This window comes from Somniosus microcephalus, chromosome 34, assembly GCF_052327205.1.
Source record: "Somniosus microcephalus isolate GS21.2 chromosome 34, FLI_Smic_1.0, whole genome shotgun sequence".
In the NCBI taxonomy this organism is placed as follows: domain Eukaryota; kingdom Metazoa; phylum Chordata; class Chondrichthyes; order Squaliformes; family Somniosidae; genus Somniosus; species Somniosus microcephalus.
In genome coordinates, this window is record NC_141020.1 from 23037603 (window position 1) to 23064475 (window position 26873).

The following is a 26873-nucleotide window of genomic DNA, read 5'->3' on the forward strand; positions in this document are numbered from 1 at the left end:
GTTGGTGACGCCAAAGGGAACCCTAAGGAAGTGATAGAGGCGGCCGTTTGCCTCAAAGGCAGTATACTGGCGGTCCTCAGGGCAGATAGGGAGCTGGTGGTATGCTGATTTCAGGTCAATGGTCGAGAAGACGCGGTACTGCGCGATCTGATTGACCATATCAGCTATGCGGGGGAGTGGGTAAGCGTCCAGTAGGGTGTAGCGATTTATTGTCTGGCTGTAGTCGATGACCAGGCGCTGCTTCTCGCCGGTCTTAACGACCACAACCTGGGCTCGCCAGGGGCTGGTGCTGCCCTCAATAATCCCTTCCTTCAGGAGCCGCTTCACTTCGGTTTTAATGAAAACCCTGTCCCCGGCGCTGTATCGTCTGCTCTTTGTGGCGATGGGCTTACAGTCGGGGGTGAGGTTAGCAAACAGTGGGGGGGGGGTGACTCGGAGTGTGGAGAGGTTGCACCTGGTGCGCGGCGGGCAATTTGGAAGCTGCTGGCTGCGGACTGTGAGTGGGGGGAGGGGTCCACCATACGCCATCGTAACACTTTTAAGGTGGCACTGAAAATCTAACCCCAGTAGAACGGCAGCGCAGAGGTCGGGCAGGACCAGAAGTTTAAAATTATCGTACACAGTCCCATCTACTATGAGTGTCACCACGCAGTAGCCGCCAATGTCCGCTGACTGGGACTCGGAGGCCATAGAAATCCGCTGGTGCGCAGGCAGGACTGGGAGAGAGCAACGCCGCACCGTGTCAGGGTGGATGAAGCTCTCCGTGCTCCCAGAGTCAAAAAGGCAGATTGTATCGTGACCATTTACCTTAATGTCCATTGTGGAACTGGCCAGTTGGTGCGGTCTCGCTTGGTCCAGTGTAACGGATGCCAGCGTAGGGGTCGGTGTGTCGCTGCGGGTATCAGATGAGGCGGTGTCGGGGGCCTGCTGCGTCCCGGCTGTCGTCCAAGATGGCGGCGTCCATGATCCCCATGTGGCTGGAGGCGTCCAAAATGGCTGCTGTACCGGTGATTCGCACATGGCCGAGGAGGCCCAAGATGGCGGCCCGCATGGCCCACACGCGGCGCTGCTGGGGTTCGGGGTGGCTTTGGCCCTGCAGACGCTAGCGTAGTGTCCCTTCTTCCCGCAGCCCGAGCAGATCGTGTTTTTCGCCGGGCAGCGCGCTCTGGGGTGTTTTGCCTGGCCACAGAAGTAGCATTTCTGGCCTTGGGGCACTGCTGTCTGGCCTTGGGACACTGCTGCGGTAGTTGGGCCGTTGCTGGGGTGTGGCTGGGGTGGCACGGCGCTATGAGGCGGTCCTACCGTGTCCCAGGCTGTCGTTCCCCGCGGCGTCCACGGTGCAGAGGAGTAGGCATCCATGCCCTGGTAGGCTGCATCCAATGATAGTGCGAGTTCAGAGGCCTTGTTGAGGTTGAGGTCACTCTGCTCCAACAGTCGCTGTCGGGTGTAATTGGATCTGTGGCCCGCTACAAAAGCGTCCCGGATAAGTTCCTCTGTGTACACGGCGGCCTTTACATCCTTACACCCACAGGCCCGGCCAAGCACGGACAGTGCCTGAAGATATTCCACGGTCGATTCCCCAGGTTGTTGTTTACGACTCCCCAGAAGGTGCCTGGCGTACACTTTGTTCACTGGGCGCGTGTACTGGTCCTTGAGGAGCTTGATAGCATCCGCGTATGAGGTCGCGTCTTGGATGACCGAGTACACTCGGTGGTTCACTTTGGAGGTCAGGACATCCAGTTTGTCCTCTTCCGATTTGATTGCTTCGGAGGCGGTCAGGAATTTTTCGAAACACTTAAGCCAGTGAGTAAACTTGGTGGATGAGTCCGCCTCCCGATGATTTAAGTCCAGGCATGCTGGTGTGAGGATCTTTTCCATTATAAAAATTTTGTTAATAAAATTGATGCGCTATCAATTACTCATAAAAGACTGAGAGTTAGAAGAGTAACTAAAGGCTTTTATTAACAAAAGAATGGAGGTCTGCCTCGAGTGGTCGACCGGTCCAGAAATACAAAGGGCTGGGGAGCAGCCACCTTTATACTAGGACTTGTGGGAGGAGTCAGCCGAGGCATGTCCAGGCATGTACACAATGGAATGCAAACAGTATACAAACAGTGGTTTACCACATATAGCCAATGTTGTTATCGCTCCACGTTATGTACGGAACTTGGTTGGGTTATCGGGGCAGGGTCCCTTTAAGAGTCGTCGATTGTGTGATGACGTCATAGCCCTGCGACGAGGCCAAGTCCCTCAGTCCATGCGGAGAGTTAATAAAGCTAACACGCGTTTTTCTTTGCTGCTACGAAAGTCTCGTAGTCTGTTGATTTCCAGCGACTCCTACAGTGTAACTGTTCTCACTTAGGGTATAGCAAATCGACAGTAACATTGAGGTATGCCTTCTATGAAGGAAGGGCCCACTTATCGGCATTTCTTCTGATGCCACAAAACATCCTTTTCATTTATTTTCAGGTCCATCTGAACTATGAAACAGTATTCATTGATCAGGCAGTCTCTTACTGTGCAGTTTAAGGCACTGCATTTGGGGGGAGAGAGACATTCTGCCCTACAAAAGAATAAGAAGGTCGCTGTCCTTGGGCACATCTCCTTCATCAAATCGCCAATGGACTGGATAGAATGCTGGCATCTTCCCATGGCCATAAATTCACAAATTTCAAACAATGTAGCCCCACCACCTAGACTCAGGTGTAGGAAGCAGCATTATAAAGTTTGCAGATGATACAAAACTTGGCAATGCAGTTGATAGTGATGAGGGTAGTTGTAGACTTCAGGATGGCATAGACAGGATGGTGAAATGGGCAGAAGCATGGCAGATGGAGTTCAGTGCGAAGAAGTGTGAAGTGATGCACTTTGGGAGGACTAATATGGAAAGACAGTATACTATAAATGGCACGATTTTGAATAGTGTAGATGAGCAGAGAGACCTTGGTGCACATATATACAAATCCTTAAAGGTTCCCTTTAGCCTTCTCTGTTCCAAGGATCTGCAGCCAAGATCATCTGCCTTCATTGGTCTCTCTGTGCCTATCAACTTTTATGGCACAGTGTTATTTCTATCAGCCATGGGGGATCTATGTAATATCAGCTGGGGGAAAGGGGGAGTATGGGATGCACTTTACAGGACATCAATGAAATTTATTTGGCAACATAGCAAGGCAGCAGTGAAAAACTGCTATCCAGTTTTACAGGGCTACTGGCTTTCCCAAAGTTCAATGTGCAATAGATAGTACCCATGTTGCTTTGTGAACTCTTTTAGAAAACCCCCTCAACTTCTACATGAAGGGCTTCCACTCCCTGAATGCACAGATTGTGTGATGATATGCAAAGGATCATGTACGTTAATCTAAGATATGCTGGAAGTTGGCAAGATGTATTCAGGGATGAAAATTATGTCAACGGATGGCTTATAGGTGACAAAGCCTATCCTCTGCCCCTGTATAATGAGCCATTAAGAGTGGCTCAAACAGGAGAGGTCTACAACAAGGCACGAGAGGATTATCGGACTCTTAAAAGCTTTCACTGCTTAGACACTGGTAGTTAACAGGCACTTAAGAGGCTTATCCCCATTTTACCAAGTGCGGGCTTCCCGACGTCGGGAAACCCCGCCAGGGTCAGCGAGGTGAGCAGTGGGTCTGCGGGGGTGGGAGGGGTCGAAACGTCCGCTGTGGAGGTGAGTGATGGGTGCAAGTGTGGAGAGGTAAGTATGAGAGGTGAGTGTAAAGTGTTAGAAAAAGTTTCCTTACCTTTGTTTCTTTCTGCAGGCTTCAACCCTTGGGGATCTGAAGGCTCCTCATCTCCACGGCAGAGATGACAGAATGGCTGCTGCATTCTCCGATACAACAGCCATCTGATTTCTGCTCAGGAAAGAGGTTTGGTGAGTCTTGAGTACAAGGACTCACCAAAGAAAAGAGATTGTCAGTGTTTGACAGCTTCTTGGCTTTCCCTTAATTGGCCAGCTAAGCCCGCAGGGCGGGCTTAACAAGTTCAATAAAGGGAAAATAGCGTGGGTTGGCCGGACGTCGTTGGGGGCGGGAGTGAAACCCGACAACCAGCAGTCCCGCCCCCAACGCGCCCCCATTGATAAAATCCAGCCCAAAATATTTGTTTAACGTTTCAGCCATTTCCTTATTCCCCATAATAATTTCTCCTGTCTCAGCCTCTAAGGGACCAGTGTTTACTTTTGCTACTCTCTTCCTTTTTATATACTTGTAGAAGCTCTTACAATCTGCTTTTATATTTCTTGCTAGTTTTCTCTCATGTTCTATTTTTTCCCTTTTTATCAATTATTTGGTCAACCTTTGCTGGTTTCTGAAACTCTCCCAATCCTCAGGCTTACTATTATTCTTTGCAACATGATAAGCTTCTTCTTTTAATCTAATGCTATCCTTAACTTCTTTAGTTAGCCACGGTTGGATCACTTTTCCATGGAGTTTTTGTTTCTCAACGGAATGTATTTTTGTTGAGAATTATAAGAACATAAGAAATAGGAGCAGGAATGCGCCCCTCAAGCCTGCTCCGCCATTCAATAAGATAATGGCTGATCTTGGGCTCAAAGCCACTTCCCTGCCCACTCCCCATAACCCTTCACTCCCTTATCTTGCAAAAATCTGTCTATCTCCACTGTAAATGTATTTAATGACCCAGCCTTCACGGCTTTCTGGGGCAGAGAATTTCAGATTTACGACCCTCTGAGAGAAGAAATTCCTCCTCATCTCAGTTCTAAAAGGGTGACCCTTTATTCTGAAACGATACCCCCGAGTTCTAGATTTGCCCAGGAGGGGAAACATTGGGCCCGATTTTGTGGACTGTGTGGGAAATGGTCGGATTCCCCCGAATGTGGGGTTCTGGCACACAAAAAATGGGTCAGCCAGCTGCACACAATTTTCCCTCAAGTGGCCAATTAATTTCCAGTGTGTGGGCAGCCTTGCTAATTGTCCATTTCCAGTCAGGAAGCCCCACAGTATGATGTTATCATTTGTGGTGCTTTCAAGGTCCACAGCAAGCACTGCTTCCTCTGTTGGCTTCCAAACGAACCATACAGGATGGCAGAGGAGCCTACAGCAGCTGTGGCCAGTGCCAGACCCCGAACTGCCTCCAAATTCGACGAAGCTTCACTGCAGGCATTATTGGATGGGGTTAGGGCCCACAGGGAGGTCCTCTTCCCTAGGTCAGGCAGGAAGAGGCCTCCCACTGAGACCAAGGCTGCATGGATGCAGGTGTCAGCAGATGTCAACTCGAATGTGCATGTCACCTTGGCATCACATCTCTAACTCCTTCCTCTACTCCCCCGCAGGACCATCCAGAGCCCCCGTCCCCACTGTGGAGGAGGAAAAGGCTGTGCAGCCAGACTCCTCAGAGGAAGCTCCAACCTCTGAAGGCACAGCGTCAGCAGAAGTAAGCGCACCCAGCACCAGCACAGACACTCACACCTCGGGGGGACCTTCGGGACATAGAGTAGTGTTGTCACCTGGTTCTTCACAGCTCACAAGTGAGCCTCAGCAGATTCTGGAGACAGGGACAGCAGTGGAGAGTCCTCATCGGAGGGCGCAGGACTCTGCCAGCTCAGCTCAGCTGCGCTGCATGTCGACCCTCTGCCTCTGGGTCCATCCGCAAGAGAAGAGGTGATGGATCTTCATGCACAGATGCAGGAGTCTCTGGCAGGTTTTGTCTCCAGGGTCGCTGCGAGTGTGGAGTGAATGGAGGAGTCCATAGCGACCATGAGCAGAGCCTTTGTGGAGTCATTGGCGCAGGAACGCATCACCACGGAAAGGTTGGCAACCTCCATGGAGGAGATAACTCGCCAGGGTATGGAAAACATGGTGAGTGCTCATAAGAGAATGACATCTCTTGAGGAGCGTTGGCCATCTATTGAACAGAGAAACCAGACCTTCATGGAAGTCCTTCTGAGTAGGACTGCCAGTGCAGATACGGGTCCGCATGGCCCCCTAATGCGCAGCAAGGTGCTCTCAAGCCACGTCCAAGCGCTGGCCCTTCTGGCCTGTGCAGCTTCAGGTGAGTGAGCAGCAGCCTGGTGCTCATCCTGCTGTTCCTGGTTCTGCTGCTGCCGCCTCTGCTGCTGGAGATCCTCTAATGGCAAGAAGGGAAGGAAAAAAAGGCGTCCCATGCTTCTGGTAGATGCCTCCGCTGAGGAAGCGCTGAGTGAGGGTGCCGAGCGGTGCTTCCCAGGAGATCACATTGGAGAAGTGTGTGAGGCTCCAACCTTCCACAGCTGTGCCTAAGCCTTGAAGAAGTAGCCCCAAACCTGCAACAACAAGGTCCTTCAACATACAAATGCTGTCCCTTTAAATCGCAGCTTTCCCGAATGACCTGCAGCTGAGAGCAAGCAATCCGGCAAGCTTCATGCCAGGTTTCATCAGCGGGGTTCCCCGCAGGCGTGTTTAGCGTGGGGAACCCCTGAAAATCGCAAGGGCACCCTAAAATGGCATTAAACATGCCAATAATTGGTGATCAGGGTCCCGACGGCCAGTCCCGCCAGCGGCGGGCGGGACTGATTCGGGTCGCGGAGAAATGGCGGTCTGAAAGTCGGACGGGGCGAGGAATCAGGCGGGGGGGGGTGTTGCGACCCCCTATTTCGGCGATTTTCGGCCCCCGCCCGCATGAAAACCCGCCCGACGGCTGGCAGAAAATCGGGGCCATCCTCTCTGCATCTACCTTGTCAAAATAAGAAATATGAAATATTTCTTTAAATGCTAGCCACTGTTTATCTACCGCCATACATTTAAATCTATTTATCCAATCTACCTTAGCCAACTCGCCCCTCATACCTCTATAATTGCCTTTATTTAAGTTTAAGACTCTAGTTTCAGACTTAGGCAAGTCACTCTCAAAATTAACGTGGAATTCTATCATTTTATGATCACTGCCCCAGAGGATTCTTTACTTTGAGATTGCTAATTAACCCTGTCTCATTACACAGTACAAGATCTAAAATAGCCTGTTCCCTGGTTGGTTCCATGACATATTGTTCTAGGAAACTGTCCCGAGTGCATTCCAGGAACTCGTCCTCCAGACTACCTTTGCCAATTTGATCTGTCCAGTCTATATGAAGATTAAAGTCCCCAAACATTATTGCATTACCTTTGTTGCAAGCTCCTACTATTTCTTGATGAATATTCTGACAAACGGTACAGCTACTGTTCGGGGGCTTATATACTACTCCTACCAGTGTTTTCTGCCCCTTGTTATTCCTTATCTCCACCCATACTGATTCTACTTCCTAATCTTCTGAGCCGAGATCCTTTTTCGCTACTGTCCTTATGTCATCCTTTATTAGCAGAGCTACTCCCCCTCCTTTTCCATTCTGCCTGTCTTTTCGAAACGTCAAGTACCCTGGAACATTTAAGGCTCGATTTTGTCAATGGAGGCGACTTGGAGGCGGGGCTGCTGCTTGTCGTGTCAATGTCCCGCCTCCATCCTCACCTGACCATTAAGAGGGATTTTCCCCTGATTGAGCTTGTTAAGCCCGCCCGGCAGGCTCAGCAAGCCAATTAGGGAAGGAGTCACTGATAGATCACGTCAACTTCAGATGTGCTATCTGTCAAGACTTCTTGAAAGAAGAAATGACAGTGTTTGACAGCTCTGTGAAGCTGTCAAACACTGACATTCTCTTGAGTTTGATTCGTTTTTGTGGTGAGGACTGAAAAAACATTGTAAAAAAGTAAATTTCAGATGTCTGATGGATTGGAGGGTCCATCAGCCATTACCTGAAATTGACAAGGTGGATGTCCGCTCTCCCGATCCAGCATGGCCAAAGGCTACAGAAGTAAAAAAAGGTAAGTGAATACTTTTTTAAACTTATCACTCAACTTGCATACTTACCACTCCACACTTGCATCCATCACTCACCTCTACGCCTTACTTCCAGGTGCCTCTGACTGCTGCAGACCTCCTCCACGTCTCCTCCAACCCGGCGGGGTTCTCCGAGGTCGGGAAGCCTTCACCTGTGAAGGTAAAATGGCACTAATCCCTTTTTCTGCCTGTTAACTACATGTTAACAGGCAGTTAAAAGGATTAAAAGCCTTTCCCGCCTCCAGGAGACGGGACCCGAAGCTGCACATCTTCCCGCCTCCTGGCAAAAGGGCACGGAGGCGGGTTTGCAACCCGCCCCCAATTTCTCCGATTTTACATGTTGTCCCGCCTCCTCGGGGCTTGGAAAATCGAGCCCTTAGTTCCCAACCTTGGCCACCTTGCAACCATGTCTCTGTAATGGCTATTAGATCAAACTCATTTATCTCTACTTGTGCCATTAGTTCATCTATCTTGATATGAATGCTTTGTCCATTCAGATAAAGTGGCTTTAATTTTTTTTTGACATAATTCCCTGCTTTGACGTTATTCTCTGCAGCACTGCTACCGTTAAACTCTCTGTCCCTTCCTGTCACGCTCTGCTTATTTTTACCCAAATCGCTAGACTGCTCTATTGCTCTGACCTTTCTCTTTAGATTTCTAAATTTCCCCTCACCTGACCCCTCCCGCCCCCTTTTTTAGTTTAAAGCTCTATCTGTTCAGCATCATTCATAACTCCTCAGATAATGAAGCAGTCCATACCCGCATGCAACTGTGAAGGAATAAGCTATATAACCTATTCAGAAAAAAACACTATCTCATGAAAGAATTCCGGCCTTATTAAAACATGACAAACTGGAAATTTAGAAACCTAACTATGAAATAGCTATGAAAGCATTCTGGCTATTGAGATAAGATAGTTGTTGACACTGAATCAATAACCTTATTGAAACAGCAGGTTAAAGGCTCCCGACAGGCTGACCTTTGGGAATGAAACAATGGTTCACCCTGGATAAGGTGTTCTAATTTACACCTCGTAAAGAAGCACAGACATCTGAGTTCATAAAAATGACATCAAGTAAAAAACACACCTGCTGTCCCACCGTTTTTTATGGTAAGCTTAGAACACCTAGAGAGGAGACATAATTCTGTAATGTTACCAGCTGAGGTAACTGTAAGAATTGCAGGGGTCAGCAGAAAAATGACTAGAGATAATTAGCTTACATCAGCAGAAAACCTTAAAGGAAATACCACTGGAAAAGGGTATAAATATTGAACTCTCAAATGGGATAACAGACTCGCTTTAATCGGGCAAAGCGATTCTCGGCTTCAGAGGCAGCTCTGTAGTCTACCACTCTTTGTACCTCGGGGATCAAATATATTTGATTTTGGTGGATATCCTGTAGACTTTAAGAACTGTAAAACTGTAGCGAAGTTAAGATTTGAAAGTAAGGTTCTCTGATAATAGGATTGTAAGTTTTCTCTTTTTGGAACTGTTAATGTTGCGATTGACTCACCAACTGTAAACTGCATGTCGGTTCTTTAATAAATCTATATATTTTTAGAATTGTCTCATAAGAATTCTGTATCCAAAGCTCGCAAACTCAATCTCTGTACGCTCTTTGATAAGGAGTTGCAGAATTCTGGGGGAGTTTTCCAGACACTCATAATATCCGGAACGTTACAGCTAGCTAAACGACCATAGAGCACATATACCAGAAACGCTGTCTACGGAGGTCACGGTCCATCATCAAAGACCCTACCCACCCCAGCCACAGTCTGTTTGCCCTCCTGCCATCTGGGAGACGCTACAGATGCATTCGCACCCGTACGACCAGATTTAGGAACAGCTTCTTTCCCAGGGCTGTCATCCTACTGAACTCCACAAACAAACTCTAAAGCCTGCACATCTGCCAATGCACTTTATTATGGTTATGTTATGTTAATATACTACAAGCCAAATGTATGTTGAATGTTTAAATGTCTTAATCCAAATGTACACTCTCGGGAGCCGCAAGCCTACATTTCGTTGTACTGCACTTGTGCACTAACAATGACAATAAAAGTTGATTTGATTTGATTTTGATTTGATTTGACTTATTAAAAGTGCTATCTGGAGGACGGTAACATTTTCAGGTTGTTCCTTTCTTTTAGGGAGAGATAGTCCAGACCTTTAGACCCAATTAAGCGTCTTTAGGATTCGGCTACCTCAAACTTTAGTTGAAAGTGAACGTCTGAGGAATACGCCCGATCCGGGATAGCCCTAAAGGGGCTAAGGCTAGTAATTATCCCTTCACAACAAGACCTGGACAATGTTCAGGCTTGGGCTGGTAAGTGGCAGGTAACATTTGCACCACAGAAATGGCAGGCAATGACTATCTCCAATAAGCGAGAGCCTAACCACCGCCCCTTGACATTCAACGGCATTAGCATCGCCGAATCCCCCACCATCAACATCCTGGGCATGTCACCACTGACCAGAAGCTTAACTTCATGTCAGGAACCGTTCCCTTGGGTCCCCAATATCCTTGCAGTCCCCATTTCTTCTTCAATCTGCTGGCACAAATGTTACTTCCAATGATTTTGGGCAAGAGTCAGTCTTGCTTTATTTAAACGATGCCTGGGAATTTAAATAGCCCAGATCCCACTCTAAACTCTTTGCACGGATTTCCCTCCCACCTCGTACCCCGCCCGCCACGAACTTGCCCCAAGTAAAACGTAACCACTGTGGAGCACGCTAGTCAGTCATCTGTTCTGGTGGTGAAGAGGCCCCTGCCAATTTGAGACCCTGAACTCACTTAAGTTTGGCATGCGAGCTGCAGGGCGCCAAACAGCTGTCCCAATGCAGCTCACATGCTTGAGGCCTCAACATTACATTACATAATATTTACAGCAGAGAAACCGGCCATTCGCCCAACAGGTCTATGCTGGTATTTATGCTCCACACAAACCTCCTTCCACCTTACTTCATCTAACCCTATCAACATATTGTATTCCTTTCTCCCACATGTACTTATCTAGCTTCACCTTAAATGCATCTCTGTTATTTGCTTCAACTACTCCATGTGGTAGAAAGTTTCACATGCTAACCACTCTCCTGAATTCCTCATTGGATTTATTGGGCCGGTGCGGCTGCTAGCAAGGTAAGTTGGGGCGGGTCGCAATCGCGGAGGGTGGAAGTCCCGGGGCGGCAGAGGCCCAGATTATGTTTGTGCACCCTGGAGCAGCGCTCAGTAAGGAGGCCCACAGTAATAATTCAATACTCACCTTTAGTAGGCCTCTTCGGTTCCATCACCCGTGGAACTGTGCAGGCTCCGACCAGTTCTGACCTAAAATGGCAATCCGGGTCCTATTTACGTCTTCGGACCCTTATTTCCATATTAAAAGGGGCCTATCGCCTGAAACAGGTGGGCGCTTTGGACATCTGGAAGTATTCCCCTTTCAAAATGGAGCCGACCACATCACTGATGTTAACACAGTGGTAAGGCTACCAACTGCATTTTGAGGCTGTTGGTGCCCCATTAACGCCAGGTGAAGGTAGTCAAAATTGATCCCAAAGAAAGAGGTACCTTTCCTCATTCAAATTTAATTAACAAAAACAAGTAAATTGAATTCTGAAAGCAAATAAAACCTCTGTGATGGAAACAGATAGGAAGAGAGCGTAGGCTGGGGAAGGGAGGAATAAAACAGGTTGAGGGTAAGGGGGCCTCTGACCTCTCACTACTTGCCCGTGGGTGAGTGAGTGGGTGGAATGAAGTTGATACATGATTAAGGGTCAGCTGAGTGAGAGCAAACCAAGGTTGAAGGTACAGATGTTGACCGGTAGTACAAAAATAAGAGTTGGGAGTAAGGGAGATGGGTGGAAGGGTATGAGATAGTGGGAAGGTAATGAGGAAGGGGTCATAATGTGAGCAAAGTGGTGGTGGGAAGCATGAGGAGAAATGAGTTCAGAGCATATGTTCCCCATAAACCCCACCTAAATGTAGCCTGCAGCCATCGCCGGCTCATTTACCCACCAGACCTTGCCACTCACTACCTCCCATGTAAAAGGAAAGAAAAAGAGCGAAGCAGTAGAGGTCATAGAGAGGTGAAAAGAAAAGTTACGGAGAGAAAAGCAGAGGAGAGAGAGAGAGATATAGAAGTGAAGAGGAGACGGTTGGACAACATAAATACAACTGAGACAGGTTAGAGAGAGACCATAGTCTCGGAGTTACTGTATGCAATGCCATGGGAGATTGATCAGTTTAGGTAAATTTGATGGGTAATTGTTATGGCACTATTCAGCAATCCAGAGATTATGGTCCTGATATTAATAGGGAGACAGGATGGGTGCGGTGGAGCCTGATAGCAGCCGAAGAAGTCAGCAAGGCATGGGATGTGGAGGCCCTACTGATCTTAACAGCAGGTCCTCAGCCCGGCTGTCGTGCTGAAGACTTGTACACCAGAACTAGCCGCGCCTCTAGCCAAGCTGTTCCAGTACAGCTACAACACTGGCATCTATCCGACAATGTGGAAAACTGCCCAGGTATGTCCTGTCCACAAAAAGCAGGACAAATCCAATCCGGCCAATTACTGCCCCATCAGTCTACTTACAATCATCAGCAAAGTGATGGAAGGCTTCGTCGACAGTGCTATCAAGCGGCACTTACTCACTAATAACCTGCTCACTGATGCCCAGTTTGGGTTCCGCCAGGACCACTTGGCTCCAGACTTCATTACAGCTTTGGGACAAAGGAGCTGAATTACAGAGGTGAGGTGAGAGTGACTGCCCATGACATCAAAGCAGCATTTGACCGAGTGTGGCATCAAGGAGCCCTAGTAAAATTGAAGTCAATGGGTATAGGGGGTAAAACTCTCCACAGGCTGGAGTCATACCTAGCACAAAGGAAGATGGTTGTGGTGGTTGGCGGTTAGTCATTACAGCCCCAGCACATCGCTGCAGGAGTTCCTCAGGCCAGTGCCCTAGGCCCAACCATCTTCAGCTGCTTCATCAATTAACTTCCTCCAACATAAGGTCAAAAGTGGGGATGTTCGCTGATGACTACACAGTGATCAGTGCCATTCACAACTCCTCAGATAATGAAGTAGTCTATGCCCGCATGCAACAAGACCTGGATGACATTCAGGCTTGGGCTGAAAAGTGGCAGGTAATATTCGCTCCACACAAGTGCCAGGCAATGACTATCTCCAACAAGTGAGAGTCTAACCACCACCCCTTGACATCCAACGGCATTACCATTGCGGAATCCCCCACCATCAACATCCTGGGGGTCACCAGCAACTTAACTGGACCAGCCACATAAATACTGTGGCAACAAGAGCAGGTCAGAGGCTGCGTATTTTGTGGTGACTAACTCACCTGACTCCCCAAAGCCTTTCACCATCTACAAGGCACAAGGCATGTGATGGAATACTCTCCACTTGCCTGGATGAGTACAGCTCCAACAACACTCGAGAAGCTCCACAAGATCTAATACAAAGCAGCCTGCTTGATTGGCACCCCATCCACTACCTTAAACATTCATTTCCTCCATCACCGGCGTACCGTGGCTGCAGTGTGTACCATCTATAAGATGCACTGTAGCAACTCGCCAAGGCTCCTTCAACAGCACCTCCCAAACCCGTGACCTCTACCACCTAGAAGGACAAGGGCAGCAGGCACATGGGAACACCACCACCTCCAAGTCCCCCTCCAAGTCACAGACCATCCTGACTTGGAAGTATATTGCCGTTCCTTCATCATCGCTGGGTCAAGATCCTGGAACTCCCTCCCTAACAGCACTGTGGGAGTACCTTCACCACACGGACTGCAGTGGTTCATGAAGGCGGCTCACCACCACCTTCTGAAGGGCAATTAGGGATGGGCAATAAATGCTGGCCTTGCCAGCAACGCCCACATCCCATAAGTGCCTGGCACTTGTGTGGAGCAAATATTACCTGCCACTTTTCAGCCCATAAATTAAAGGTGCCTTTCTTGCACTTATTCTAGTGCTTCTCCTAGGTGAAACCTGAAGGCCAACAAAAAAGTGGTTGGCTGCTCATATTCTACAAAAGGGTCACAAGATTGTGGGTGGACCTCCTCTCATGGCAGCTGGCTCCTGGGAGGAAGATGCTGCTGGTTGTATCTCCAAAGCTTGTTCCTCAGCAGTCTGGTAGCACCTCCTATGCTCCACTGGCATGGTGTTCTAAGGTGGAAAGCTGGAGGATTGGCATGTGCTGCTGTCCTGAAAGACAGCATTATCCAGCAGATCATCTCCAGCCATCGCCATTCCATTGGGCCCTGGAGCTGTAACCCCAGTGATCAATGGGATGGCTGTTCTAATGGCAGCTATCAGGTCTTAATACCCCTGAGAGCTAACAGCATGCATAGCAGCCACCATGGCCATGAACTCAAATATGAAGAGTGTCGTCCATTCTTTCCCCTATTGCCAGCAAAGCTGCAGTCTATGTTTTGTGCAGGTGATGCTCCATAGGTCGGGGTTTGCTGTAGATTCCAAGGAAGATGCCAAACACTCCTGGGGGGAGGGGTGGGGTAATTTTAACCCCCAAGAATGGGTGGGTTGGGTGTGAGTGAGAAGTTAAAATTTAAAAAATGTAAAACCTCACCCCAATCTGCTCATTTCCAGTTTTAACGGAGGCGGGCGACCAATCCGCTCTCAGCAGGCAGGTCAGTCCGTAAAAGCTTTTCAAGAGGCTGTGTGGCTCCACTTTTGCATGCTTTTTATTTTTTACCCATTTCGGACAGGTTTCACAAGGCCCGGGAAACCCGGCAGGTAAAAGGAGGCAGTAATGGTCGGATCCATAAGGTAAGTGCATTTACAGCACTGCTTGTGGGCCATGAGGAGCAGGAGTGTTTCCTCCAGGCCCAACAAGCTTAACAGCTTCCCTCCGCATGATCAGCCAATCTCTCACTGCCACGATTTCCCCTCCCGCCACCCCCGACCTCCTGCTATGTATGACTCACCCCAATCACCCACCTCGTGATCTCCGACACCAAGCCCCTCCCCCCATCTCTTAACACAATCTCTCCTCCGGCCACGATCTTGCCCCTCCCGCTCATGATCTCACCACCCCCTCCCCCCCAACCTGGCCACGATCTCGCTTCCCAACCACCACCCCCCCCCCGGCCACGATCTGGCTCCCCCACCCCCAGGCCACAATTTCGCTCGGCCACGATCCCATCTTCCCCAGCCACGATCTTGCCCCCCACCCCTCATGCCTAACCACGATCTTTCTTCGCCCACCCCCTCCCGCCAATCTGATCTCTCTTCTTCCCCCCACCCGACACCCGACCACGATCTCGCTTCTCCCCGGACCACGATCCATCCCCCCCGGCCACAATCTCTGCCTGCCGGACCCCCCCCCCGCCCCCCGACTACGATCTCTCCTCCCTCATCTCCCCCCCTCCCTTCCCGGCTGTGGCTTTGTGCTGCAGGCTTTCCCACCTAACAGGCAGCCAGCCTGTCAATCAGGCTGGCTGTCAGGTGGGAAATCTGATAGAAGAATTTTAAATGCGTTCCGCTTTTAATTTCAGCCAGACACCCTGTAACTCCTGCCCCGCGCTCCCTCCCAAACAAATGTTGGAGCCTTGGGGGGAGAAATTCAGTATCGCCCAGTTTGGGGCGCAATTATCGGCCGGGCGCAAATCTTGGCCTGGACAGACCTGAACTTGAATTCTGCTGCAAAGAAGAATGGAGAGGTCCAGGGAACGAGCTTGGCGCTTCAGTGACTGGGCCTTGGTGGCTCTGGTTGGTGCAGTGGAGCGCCGAAGGTCAGTACACTACCTACAGAGTGGCAGGAGGCCATTGCCACACGAATATAGAAGAGTGTGGAGGGATGTGGCTCAGCACATCTCCTCCAGGAGCATGGTGCCCAGGACCCACACCCAATGTCGGAAGAAGTTCAACGACCTCACTCGGGTCGTCAGGGTGAGTGGCTGCTTTTCAATACCTCTACATCCCTCCATCTCAACCTCACTCTGTGCCCAGAGGGTTTAAAAACCCCAAATGCCCAACACTCATCCAAGACCTATGGCCATCTCATAAAACACACACACACACATTCCACACCTTGCATACATTAAGGGCTATTCAACTATGGGAAGCACATCAGGCAAGCACTTGGCTGCATACATTAAGGGCTATTCAACTATGGGAGGTACATCAGGCAGGCACATGGCTGTACATTTACTCAGACGCCATCCTTTTTCTTGCAGGCCAAGCTATCTCACAACAGGTGCCAGCAGCAACGGACGGGTGGAGGGCCAGCTGAGCTGCAGTCCCTCAGCGATTTGGAGGCGCGCGTGCACAGGATCGTTGCCAGTCCGATGATAGGTGCTGTGGCCGCTGGAGAGGTCGACCCCCTTGGGGACAGCAATGGTAAGTTCATCAGCTTTCTCTCCTCTCTCATTCCACTTGCCCCTCACAACACCAGCCTTTTACGCTTTCAATCCAACTTACTAAATGTCTCCAGTCCTTGCTCCCTTACTGCCCCCCTGTCCTGACGCTAAAGCCACTCTTGTACCTCCCTGCTTTCAGCTGACTAGCTTGTCCCTCAACCAAGCAGTGGGAGCGACGGCCCAGGCGAGGAGAAAGAGGAAGCCAGAGCCTCAGCGCCTGCGTCTCCCAAGGAAGCCCATGCCCACACTGGGACCACGCCTCCCCTGGAGGGGAGCAGGGGGGAAGGGTCTGATGAGGGTGAAGCTCCGGGACCCAGCGAGCTGCAGCAGCGCCATGGGGATAGGGAAGCTCGGGGGCCAGCTCCCTGGAGGGCAAGTAGGCAAGTGAGTCCTGCTGCACTGGACGCAGAGGAGGAGCGCCTCATCGCGGAAATGAATAGCCAGGCCTTGAACATGCACACTGAGCTCATGGGTGCAATGGTAAGGGTGCCCGAAAGCACTGATGGACTGGCAAGGAGTGTGGAGCACTCTGCTGTAGCACAGGCCGTCGCAACACAACGGCTTAGTGCTGCAATTCAGTCACTGGCTGCTGCCATCCAATCTCAGACTGCTCTCATGCAGTCTCAGATTGATGTAATGCAAGCACCGACTGCTCCCATCGTCGTGGTTCAGCCACATTGCCCCGGGGCTCTCACGGTGCCGCAGCAGACCAGCAATCTGTGCTCGAGCAGATTGCTCCGGATGCTGAGGTGCTGCCCCGTGGGAGTGCTAGTGTGTTGGTCGTGCAGGAAGGTGCTGTCCTCTCAGGATGACAGCATTTCTGCTCCCACACTGTCACTTCCCCATTGCACTTGTCACCACCTGCAACACAGCCAGCCCAGACTGCTGCCGCCCATGCAGAGTTGGTGCAGTCTGCAGCCGGGGCCTCCAGGCCCAGAGCTGGTCAAGGGCATCTGTAGTCTCAGCATCTGACATTCAGCAGCCTTCCAGCAGCCTTGCTGCAGCCACTGGGGCCCCATTACAGAGGAGCAGTAGGGTGGGAAGGGGGGAAGTGCGCAGGGGACGAAGATCACCATCGAAGGGCAAACAGTAGGAGGACTAAATAAAAGGTGGTAATGTTTGTAGTAAAGGTCGAGGTTTGTCTGATAACATTTGTTTACTGTTATGGCGTTTTTCTCCAGCTTGTGAGAACCAGTTCTGTAAATTCATGATTTGTTGTGTTTGTTTCTAATTGTTTGTCCTGAATAAATGACACAGAGTTTGTTAAATAAAAAAGGTATTGTATTCAAAATTTACATATTTGGCCTTTGGAATCATTGCAGCTTTGGCCGGCTATAGGGGTTGAGGGTTGCTTTCCATGATGTTGTTCTCCATGCCATAAGCCATCTTCTGAGTAGGGTCCTAGAAGCGGCTTGTTATCAGCTGTTGACAGACGGACCTTGCAGTGGCAACATTGTGGGCCTCCCTCCCGCCTCGGTGCTGCTGCTGATCCTCCTCCTCATCCTCTTCCTCCTCCTCCTCCGGTGGTGCACCAATCACCGGTGGCATTGGTTGGGTCCTCAGGATTGCCAGGTTGTGAAGAATGCAGCATACAACTATGAAGAGGGAGACTCGCTCAGGAGAGTACCGCAGCTCGGCAGGGGTGTTGGGGTTACGGAGCGGTGTCATCAGCCAGGTGCAGAGTGGATAACACTTGTCCCTGAGGAGCCAACTACTTGGCTGATGTGGTGCCTGGAAAAGGTCTGGCACACCAGTCTGAAAGCATCGTGGCTGCTGCCAGGATAGTGGGCATTGACGGCGAGTATCAGCTGTCTATGGTCACAAACCAACTGGACATTTAAGGAGTGGTAGCCCTTGCGGTTTCAGAAAACCTCTGCATTTTCATGCGGTGCCCGCAATGCCACATGCATGCAGTCAGTGGTGCCCTGCACCATGGGGAAGCCCGCTATCCTAGCAAAGTCACATGTGCGTTCATGCTGTTTGGCCCGGGTCATGGGGAAAAAGATGCACTGGCGTCTCCTTTTATAGAGGGCATTTGTCACCTCCCGGATACAGCTATGGACAGTGAACTGGGAGATATTGGCAATGTCCCCAGTAGATGCTTGAAAGGAGCCGCTGGCATAAAAATTCAGAGCCACTGTCACCTTCACTGCCACTGACAGAGACGTCCTGGTCCTCAGTTGAGGCTGCAGATCTGGTTGCAGCAGGTGGCAGAGCTCAGTGACCACCTCCTTGCTGAAGCGCAGCCTGCGCAAACACTGCTCCTCAGACAAACTAAATGTAGAAGAATTGTTCCCGGAATACCCTGGGAGGGTAAAGTCTCCTGTGCAGAGGCCTTTTGGCCCTCTTCCCTCTGGCCATGATTGCCATTCTCTCTCTGCGTCTCTGCTGTCTCCAATTCTGCAAGTGCAGAACGACACCCCGAATCAGTGCAGCCCCCATAGTCTCTTCTAAATCGATGCAAGGAAGGTCAAATCAAAAAGAACCTGCAAAGTGCTGCTCAGTACCCAAAACTCCTTCACACAGCATTGAATTTCTCCAAAAGTCTCGCTCTCTTTCTCAGATTGCCTGCTGCAAAAATGTCTCCGACAAAAAAACGCAGGAAGAGGCCGCCTTTAAATAGTGCTCCCCCAGCCCCTTCCTGACTGCAAAACGCTCCCCCCTACCTGTCGTTGTTAACGGCAGGTGGAAAGGCAGGGGGTGCCACTCAATATCCGGTCCGGGGCGCTACTGGGGCGTTGCACGCTCGACTGATGTCGCGATCTGCGGGTGCGGGAGATCAGGGCGGTTGTGTTTAGCGCCACCGCAAAATGTCTGGTCAATTTCGCGAGCGCCGCAAACATCGCTGCGCCCGGGCGCCAGTTGCTTTGCGCCCTGTTAGGGCGTTAACGGGAGGCGCTAATCAACCGAATTTATCCCCCTTGATGTCTAGAACAAAAAAAAGTTTCCTAGATGTTACTATAAATAAGAGCTGTAAACTCGAGTCACAACTGTCAGTTGCTGCACATCCTTGGAGACGGGCCTCAAAGCCTGTATGTAGGCATGATGTTTCTTGAACATCCTTCTTTTCAGATAAGTTCTTCATTCTACGACCCTGAAACATGGGCAGCCTTCTTCTCAACCTCTGCTGGAAATGTGGCACAAGCGCACCTATTCATAGAATCATAGAAATCACAGGAGGAGTCTATTCGGCCTGTCGTGCCTGTCGTGCCTGTTTGAAAGAGCAGTCCCACATCCCCGCTTTTTGACCGTAACCGTGTAATTTCCTCATTCTGAAGTACCTGTCCAACTGCCTTTTAAAATTACTTATGGAATCAGCTTCCACCACCTTTTTAGGTCGAGCGTTCCAGATCCCGATAACTCTCCGAGTGAAAAGAATTCTCCTCATCCCTCCTCTAGATCTTTTGTCAACGATTTTTAATCTATGACCTCTGGTTATTGACCCACTCACCAGAGGGAATAGTTTTTCTCTATCTACTCTATCAAAACCTCTCATCATCTTGAAAACCTCCATTAGATCACCTCTTACATTACAACAATGACTACACTTCAAAAAAAACTTCATTGGATGTAAAGCGTTTTGGAACATCTTGAGGTCGTGAAAGGCGCTATAGAATTGCAAGTCTTTCTTTTTCTTAACCTCACTGTTCCAAGGAGAACAGTCCTAACTGTTCCACCTCTCCTCATAACTGAAGTCCCGCATCCCTAGTAACATCCTGGTAAAATTCCAATGTACCCTTTCTAAGGTCTACATCTTTCCTGAAGTGTGATGCCAGGACTGCGCACAATACACCAACTGAGGCCGAAACAGTGATTTATAAAGTTCTAGCACAATTGTTTTGCTTTTATATTCTAGGGGGAAAAATTGGGTTGCTTTGCACCTCCCGTTAGCGCTAACGGGGCATAAAGCAACTAGCGCCAGGGCGCGGCGCCGCCCACGCCTCCCGCAAAATTCAGCGGGAGGTTAGCAGCGGTGCTAACCGGTAGCACCCCGCAGCGCTGCGCCGCCGGCGATGACGTCATCGCAGTGCGCAGCGCCCCGGCCACGATCTTCAGGAGCGCCCACTGACTTATGGGCAGATGCTATGTCCGATGGGGTCAGGGGGGCCTACCTGCGGCCGGGGAGGCGCAATTTAAAGGCAAGGTGCGGGGCGGCCATTTTTGTTGCTGGCCGCCTGCCAGCACCTGCCTGCGCTCCCATCCCCGGCCTCCTGAACCGCCCCACCCGCGGAGGGCCGGCTGCGCTCCAAGAGCCCGGCACTTCTCTTGAGTGCTGGGCTCTTTTGCCGGCACTCCCGATCCCCAGGGGACCAGCTGGGCCCGGGTCGCGCTGCGCAAGGCCCCTCCCCTGTAAGAAGGGGAGGAAGGACTGCAATACCGCGGCACTTGCAGCGGCACTTGCAGCGCCCCATGAGGGATGCGGGGCGCTTCCAGTAGCGCCCTGCTTCCCTCTTGGGGCGCAACCACTCAATTTCCGGGGCACTACTCAATTTGTAGCCCCATGCCTCTATTTACAATCCCAAGTAACCCATATGCATTTTTACCCACCTTATCAACTTGCTCTGCCACCTTTAAGGATAAGTGTATTTTTTTTATTCGTTTATGGGATGTGGACGTCGCTGGCAAGGCCAGCATTTATTGCCCATCCCTAACTGCCCTTGAGAAGGTGGTGGTGAGCCGGCTTCTTGAACTGCTGCAGTCCGTGTGGTGAAGGTACTCCCACAGTGCTGTTAGGGAGGGAGTTCCAGGATTTTGACCCAGCGATGATGAAGGAATGGTGATATACTTCTAAGTCAGGATGTGTGTGACTTGGAGGGGAACTTGGAGGTGGTGGTGTTCCCATGGACACCAAGGTCTCTCTGCTCATCCACACTATTCAAAATAGTGCAATTTATAGTACTGTATACTGTCTTTCCATATTTGTCTTTCCAAAGTGCATCACTTCACACTTCTCCGCATTGAACTTTATCTGCTATGCTTCTGCCCATTTCACATCCTGTTTATGTCATCCTGAAGTCTACAACTACCCTCATCACTATCTACTACGTTGCCAGGTTTTGTATCATCTGTAAACTTTATAATGCTGTTCCCTACACCCGAGTCTAGGTCGTTTATAAAAAATGAAAAGAGTAATGGACTCAAAACTGGCTCTTGGAGAACACCACTGCAAATCACCTCCCAGTGTGAAAAATATCCAACCACCACCACCCTCTGCTTCCTGTCACTGAGCCAAGTCCGTATCCATACCGCCACTTTCCCCTCAAGCCCATGGGCTTCCATCTTCTTAACAAGCCTTCTAATGGCACTTTATCGAAAGCCTTCCGAAAGTCCGTATGTACAGCATCTACTGCACTACCTTGATCAACCTTCTCTGTTACCTCATCAAAGAATTTAATCAAGTTAGTCAGACACGATTTGCCTTTAACAAATCCATGCTGGCTCTCCTTGATTAACCAATGCCTTTCCGAATGAAAGTTTATTTTGTCCCCGATAATGGTTTCCAATAACTTCCCCACCAGCAATGTTAGGCCCTCTGGCCTGTAGTTTCCTGGTTTATCCCTCTCCCCTTTCTTGAACAGTGGTATAATATTAGCAACCCTCCAGTTCCCCGACTCTACTCCTCTATCCAATGAGGATTGAAAGATTGTGACCAATGCCTCTGCTATTTCTACTTTTGCTTCTTCCAGCAACCTAGGATGCATTTCATCCAGACTAGGTGACTTACCAACTTTCAGTAATGTTAATCATTTTAGTATGTCTTCTCTATCTATTACTATCCTGTCCATAAATTCCCTTGCCTATTAGCAGACACAACCCAAATGAGCGGGCAGGCTAGCAAGTGATGAAATGAAGGTAGCTAAGCAGACAGCAGCAGCAGGCTGTAAGTTGCAGGGTTCTCAAAATTCCCGCACTCCCCGAGTTATGGATCAAGGGACCCTGTTTTGGACAAGTTATTAAAAGCAGGGTACCCAAAATGGCTTCTGTAAACCTCGTGACCGATACTGACAGGATTTTTAAAGCAAGGCTCTGCCAACAAGCAGGCCTGGAGACGAAACAATAAAATGCAGGAATCCGTGAGAACAGTGTAATGATATCAGCAAATAGAGATGGTATTTGCCTGTTCGATTATGATGCCTTAATAGCATGTTTGCATGTATTGATTGCTTGTGCCTGACCAGCAGAGGGCATGTGACCGAGAGAAGCAAGGCAGAGAGTTTTAGTTTCAGTTTCGTTCTAGATGCATCACTAGCATCGTGTCTCCTGTAAAAGCTGTATAAAAGTGTTGAACAAGCTTTAGATTAAAAGTCATTCTCTTTCATAAATGTCTCGTCATTGAACTCACAAAGAAATCAATACATGGTGTCAGAAGTGATTGAAAGAGATGAAGAGAAAAAATCTGAAGTTAAATCAGCTCTCCACAGATTAGCAAGCCAAAAGAGAACATCGTTACTTACCATTAGAGAATAGCTAACGAAGTGAAAAATGGAAGGTTTACTCCCACCGGCGACGCTTCAGTTGACAGGTAATGTGGCTGAAAATTGGAGGAGGTTCAAACAACGTGTGGGGTTGTATTTATCAGCAATCGGAGCTGACGAGAAAAGTAATAATAAGAAATCGTCAGTGTTCTTACATGTCGTGGGTGATGAAGCGCTGGAGGTGTATAATAATTTCACATTCGCTGCTGATGGAGACAAAATGAAGCTAGATAAAATAATGGAACAGTTTGAGGCCTACTGCATACCTAAACATAACGTGACGTTTGAGAGGCACAGATTTTTCACATGTGTACAGAAAACGGGTGAGACTATTGATCAGTATGTGACTGAACTGAGAAACAAAAGCAAATCGTGTGAATCTGGGGGACTGACAGACTCGCTGATAAAAGACAGACTGGTGTGTGGTATTCCGGATAATGGTCTAAGGGAAAGACTGCTAAGAGAGCAAGATCTAGACCTGGGAAAAGCCATAGCACTGTGTAGGGCTACAGAGACTGTGAAGTTGCAGGCAAAGGAGCTGTTCAGTGACAATAGCTGCAACGTGGATGCAGTGAGAAAGAACGGATACAAACCGTTTAACAAAAAGAGCGCCAATGTGAAAAAAGAGGCGAGGCCAGCGAACAAAAATGAAAGGGACAATCGAAAGTCATGTAGTCGATGCGGTACACAGCATCCACCAAGAAAGTGTCCAGCATATGGTAAAACATGCAATAGTTGCAACAAGAACAACCATTATGCCCGTTGCTGTAAGAACCAAATGCAACAAAGCAAGGTCCATGCAGTAGATGAAAGCGACATAGAGGAGTGCTATGTAGATGTTGTGTCTGAAAACAAAAAAGAAGAAAGAGACTGGATGTTGACACTAAAAGTGAATGACATGCACATTCCATTTAAATTGGATACTGGAGCACAAGTTAATGTGATATCAGAGACTGATTTTAAGAAAATTAGACCCAGACCAAAGATACATGGAATCAAAGTGAAAGTGACAGGATACTCAGGTACTGAAATACCAGTGAAAGGAAGATGCATTGTCAAAGTAACACACAAGGACAGAGAGCACACGCTAGCATTAATCGTGGTGCCAAAGGATGTGCAAGCCATACTAGGTTGAAAAGCCTGTGAGAGACTGAACCTGGTAAAGAGAGTCCTCGTTGTGGAAAGCAAAGGAGAGACAGTCTATGATGAACTGAATGTTGCGTACACACCAGGTAAGCTGATGTATACAGCAGACACGTTGTCCAGAGCTGTTGACCCAGGAGAGCCCGCAAACACAGTGAAAAGACTGAAGTACAAGGCAAAAGACAGTGGAACTGACTTCTACCAAAGCATGCTTGTATACCGCACAACGCCGCTCGAGTGTGGTATGTCACCAGCCCAACTCCTGATGGGACGTCGGCTAAGGTCAAACCTACCCATCCCGGAGAACCTCCTGAAAACAAAAGAGGGGGAGAAAGTGAGGAAGTTCAAAGAGCAACAGAAAGAAAAGCAAAAGTACTACTATGACAGAGGAACACAAAACCTACCTGAATTCCACACTGGTGACCAAGTAAGGTTCAAAGGCAAAACAAACACATGGACTCAGAAGGGAACTGTCCTGAGTGAAGTTCAACCAAGATCATACACCATTCAGACAGATGAGGGTGCTGTTCTGAGAAGAAATCGTCGAGATCTTCTCATGGGACCAGCCACAGCAGGTCAAGAGACTGATACTGTTGAACAACCTGATCACACAGCTGAGAACACATCATCTGAGGCAACAACTCAGATTCAAGGACAATCAATCAGAAAATCTTCAAGACACGTGAAGCCTCCTGAGAGACTCATTGAGCAAATTTAAGGACTATTGTTATAGAAGGAAGTAATGTTATCTTATTCTTTCTTCAAGTTCTAGTGTATTGACATATTTCATGTGAACACACAAAGCAAGGTTAAAAAACCTTGATCATGATAATGATAATGTAAGTTCATTAAGTGTTACAGTTAAAATGCAGATTAATACAAAGAAAACATGTTGTTAGTTAAAAGTAAAATACTTTTGTTTTAAGAAAAGGAGATGTAATGATATCAGCAAATAGAGATGGTATTTGCCTGTTCGATTATGATGCCTTAATAGCATGTTTGCATGTATTGATTGCTTGTGCCTGACCAGCAGAGGGCATGTGACCGAGAGAAGCAAGGCAGAGAGTTTTAGTTTCAGTTTCGTTCTAGATGCATCACTAGCATCGTGTCTCCTGTAAAAGCTGTATAAAAGTGTTGAATAAGCTTTAGATTAAAAGTCATTCTCTTTCATAAATGTCTCGTCATTGAACCCACAAAGAAATCAATACAAACAGGACTCTCGGGAACCAGCCAGACAAAGTAAACACAGAATATGCATTTATTCGAATTGAATCAAATCAAATTAGAATGGGCCCATAATGGTGGCCATTAGCTTTCTGCATGTTTAATCGATAACAGCTCACAGTAACCATCAAGGTAGGATGGGGACAATTAAGTCTTATCCATGACAAAGCAACCAGGACATCGGGGCAATTAGAGCCGGAGACAACCACTCCCAAAGTCGCTAAAACAAATGGTTGTAATCATTTAAAACAGCCCACCAAAAGTTAAACAATGGACTGACCTGATTTGGCGCGCAGATAAGGAGTGGAAGAATGGGTATAACTGTAGGCCCATCAGTAGCAATCGCTTTCTTCCCTTGACTTGTCTATGGCCTTGGCCTGCTGCCGATCGTACTCGTGCCCTGGCCTCATGGCAGGTTCTCTTCTCGCTCCCCGCACTGCTCAACAACCAAGAACGTCCATTACACCGGGACCAAACGCGGGAGGAGAACGAGACCCGAGTTCAAAGTCATACAGGACACACAGGCCACAAAAAGGGCAGACGAAACGAGACAAGACGAGACGAATAAGAAGGTAAAGCCTGACAAGAGCAGAGAAGGGCAGCAAAAGACGCATTGGTAAAAACCAAACGCCTAGTTATAAGCTGGCGTTTGGGGAAGAAATTAGCAGTGTATGTATGGACAGTGAGAATAAGTTGGCATTTGAACATTGCAAATAAACTGGCGTTAGGCGCGGGTGTCCACGGCCGCAACGAATATGCTGGCGTTTGACGCTTGGGTAGTAAAATCGAATAAGCAGTAAAAACCGCCAACTGCCCCATTACCGCCGACGACCGCCCGAGGGAGAAGAAGAAGAGAACCCATCGCGACGAGACGACGACGGTAGCTGAGGAGAGGGAAGGTGTGTCGCATCAACAACTCCAGCACCGCGCCCTGAGACCACGTGGCGACAGAGTACCCCAAAGGACAGAAGACCAAACCTCAAAACTCACAACCGTTAAAGCAACAGGTTTTGGATTGGTGAGCATGAATTCCTGGCCCCTCATAGCTTAATCCAGTTAGGTATAGGGGGTGGGATAAGGATAAAGGGGGATTGTTAATGTCGTTGTGTTTTTCCCTCGATGTGCCGTGTGTTCCCCATTCCCTGAATAAGTGTAATTGTTTATGCCTGTATTTTATACCAGTAATTCTCATAAGACTGTGTTTTATTCTGTTTTAATAAAATCTTGGTTTACTTACACCAAACCACTTGTCTACTCGATTTTCTGTATCACCGCCTGTACCTAAGTCCGGTGTTTAGAACCCAGGGGTGTGGGAGCGATTCGAACCGCTCACGGGACAGTCAGAGGCGAAGCTGACTGGGCACAACCACGACACCACCCCCTACAAGGCAGAATGGCCAGCAGTCAGCGCAGCCCTTTAACAAATGCTAGGGGAAGAGAGGCATAGTAGCAGTGACAATGTTGCCATTAAACAGTCAGCTACTGGCCCATGACTGCTCCTAGCCCCAACGCCCAAACCCATGATATTCGTCAAAAACACGAGCAGAAGGAACATGAAAAATGGATTTCTGTTGCGTCCCAAGACAACTTCCCTTTAGCAAAATGTCTATTGATCTATAGGAAAAGCACTGCGTTAGTGTCACCCTGTGGCAAACGTTAAGCACTGTAGTTAGAATTGACATAAAAAGCTTGAGTTCTTGTAACTTTGGGTGGCATAGCGCCAGCTACATGTGCAATACTATTAGAATGTTGAGAGCACTCACCATTAGATATTGATATTTTGTTCAAATACATACATAATATAATGT

General features: G+C 48.8%; 1 protein-coding gene across 1 annotated transcript in view; it reads right to left on the reverse strand.

The window, feature by feature from the left end:
* LOC147096877 (cation channel sperm-associated auxiliary subunit gamma-like) overlaps window positions 1–26873 on the reverse strand; it is a 297982-nt gene that overhangs the window by 233360 nt on the left and 37749 nt on the right. The window lies entirely within an intron of this gene.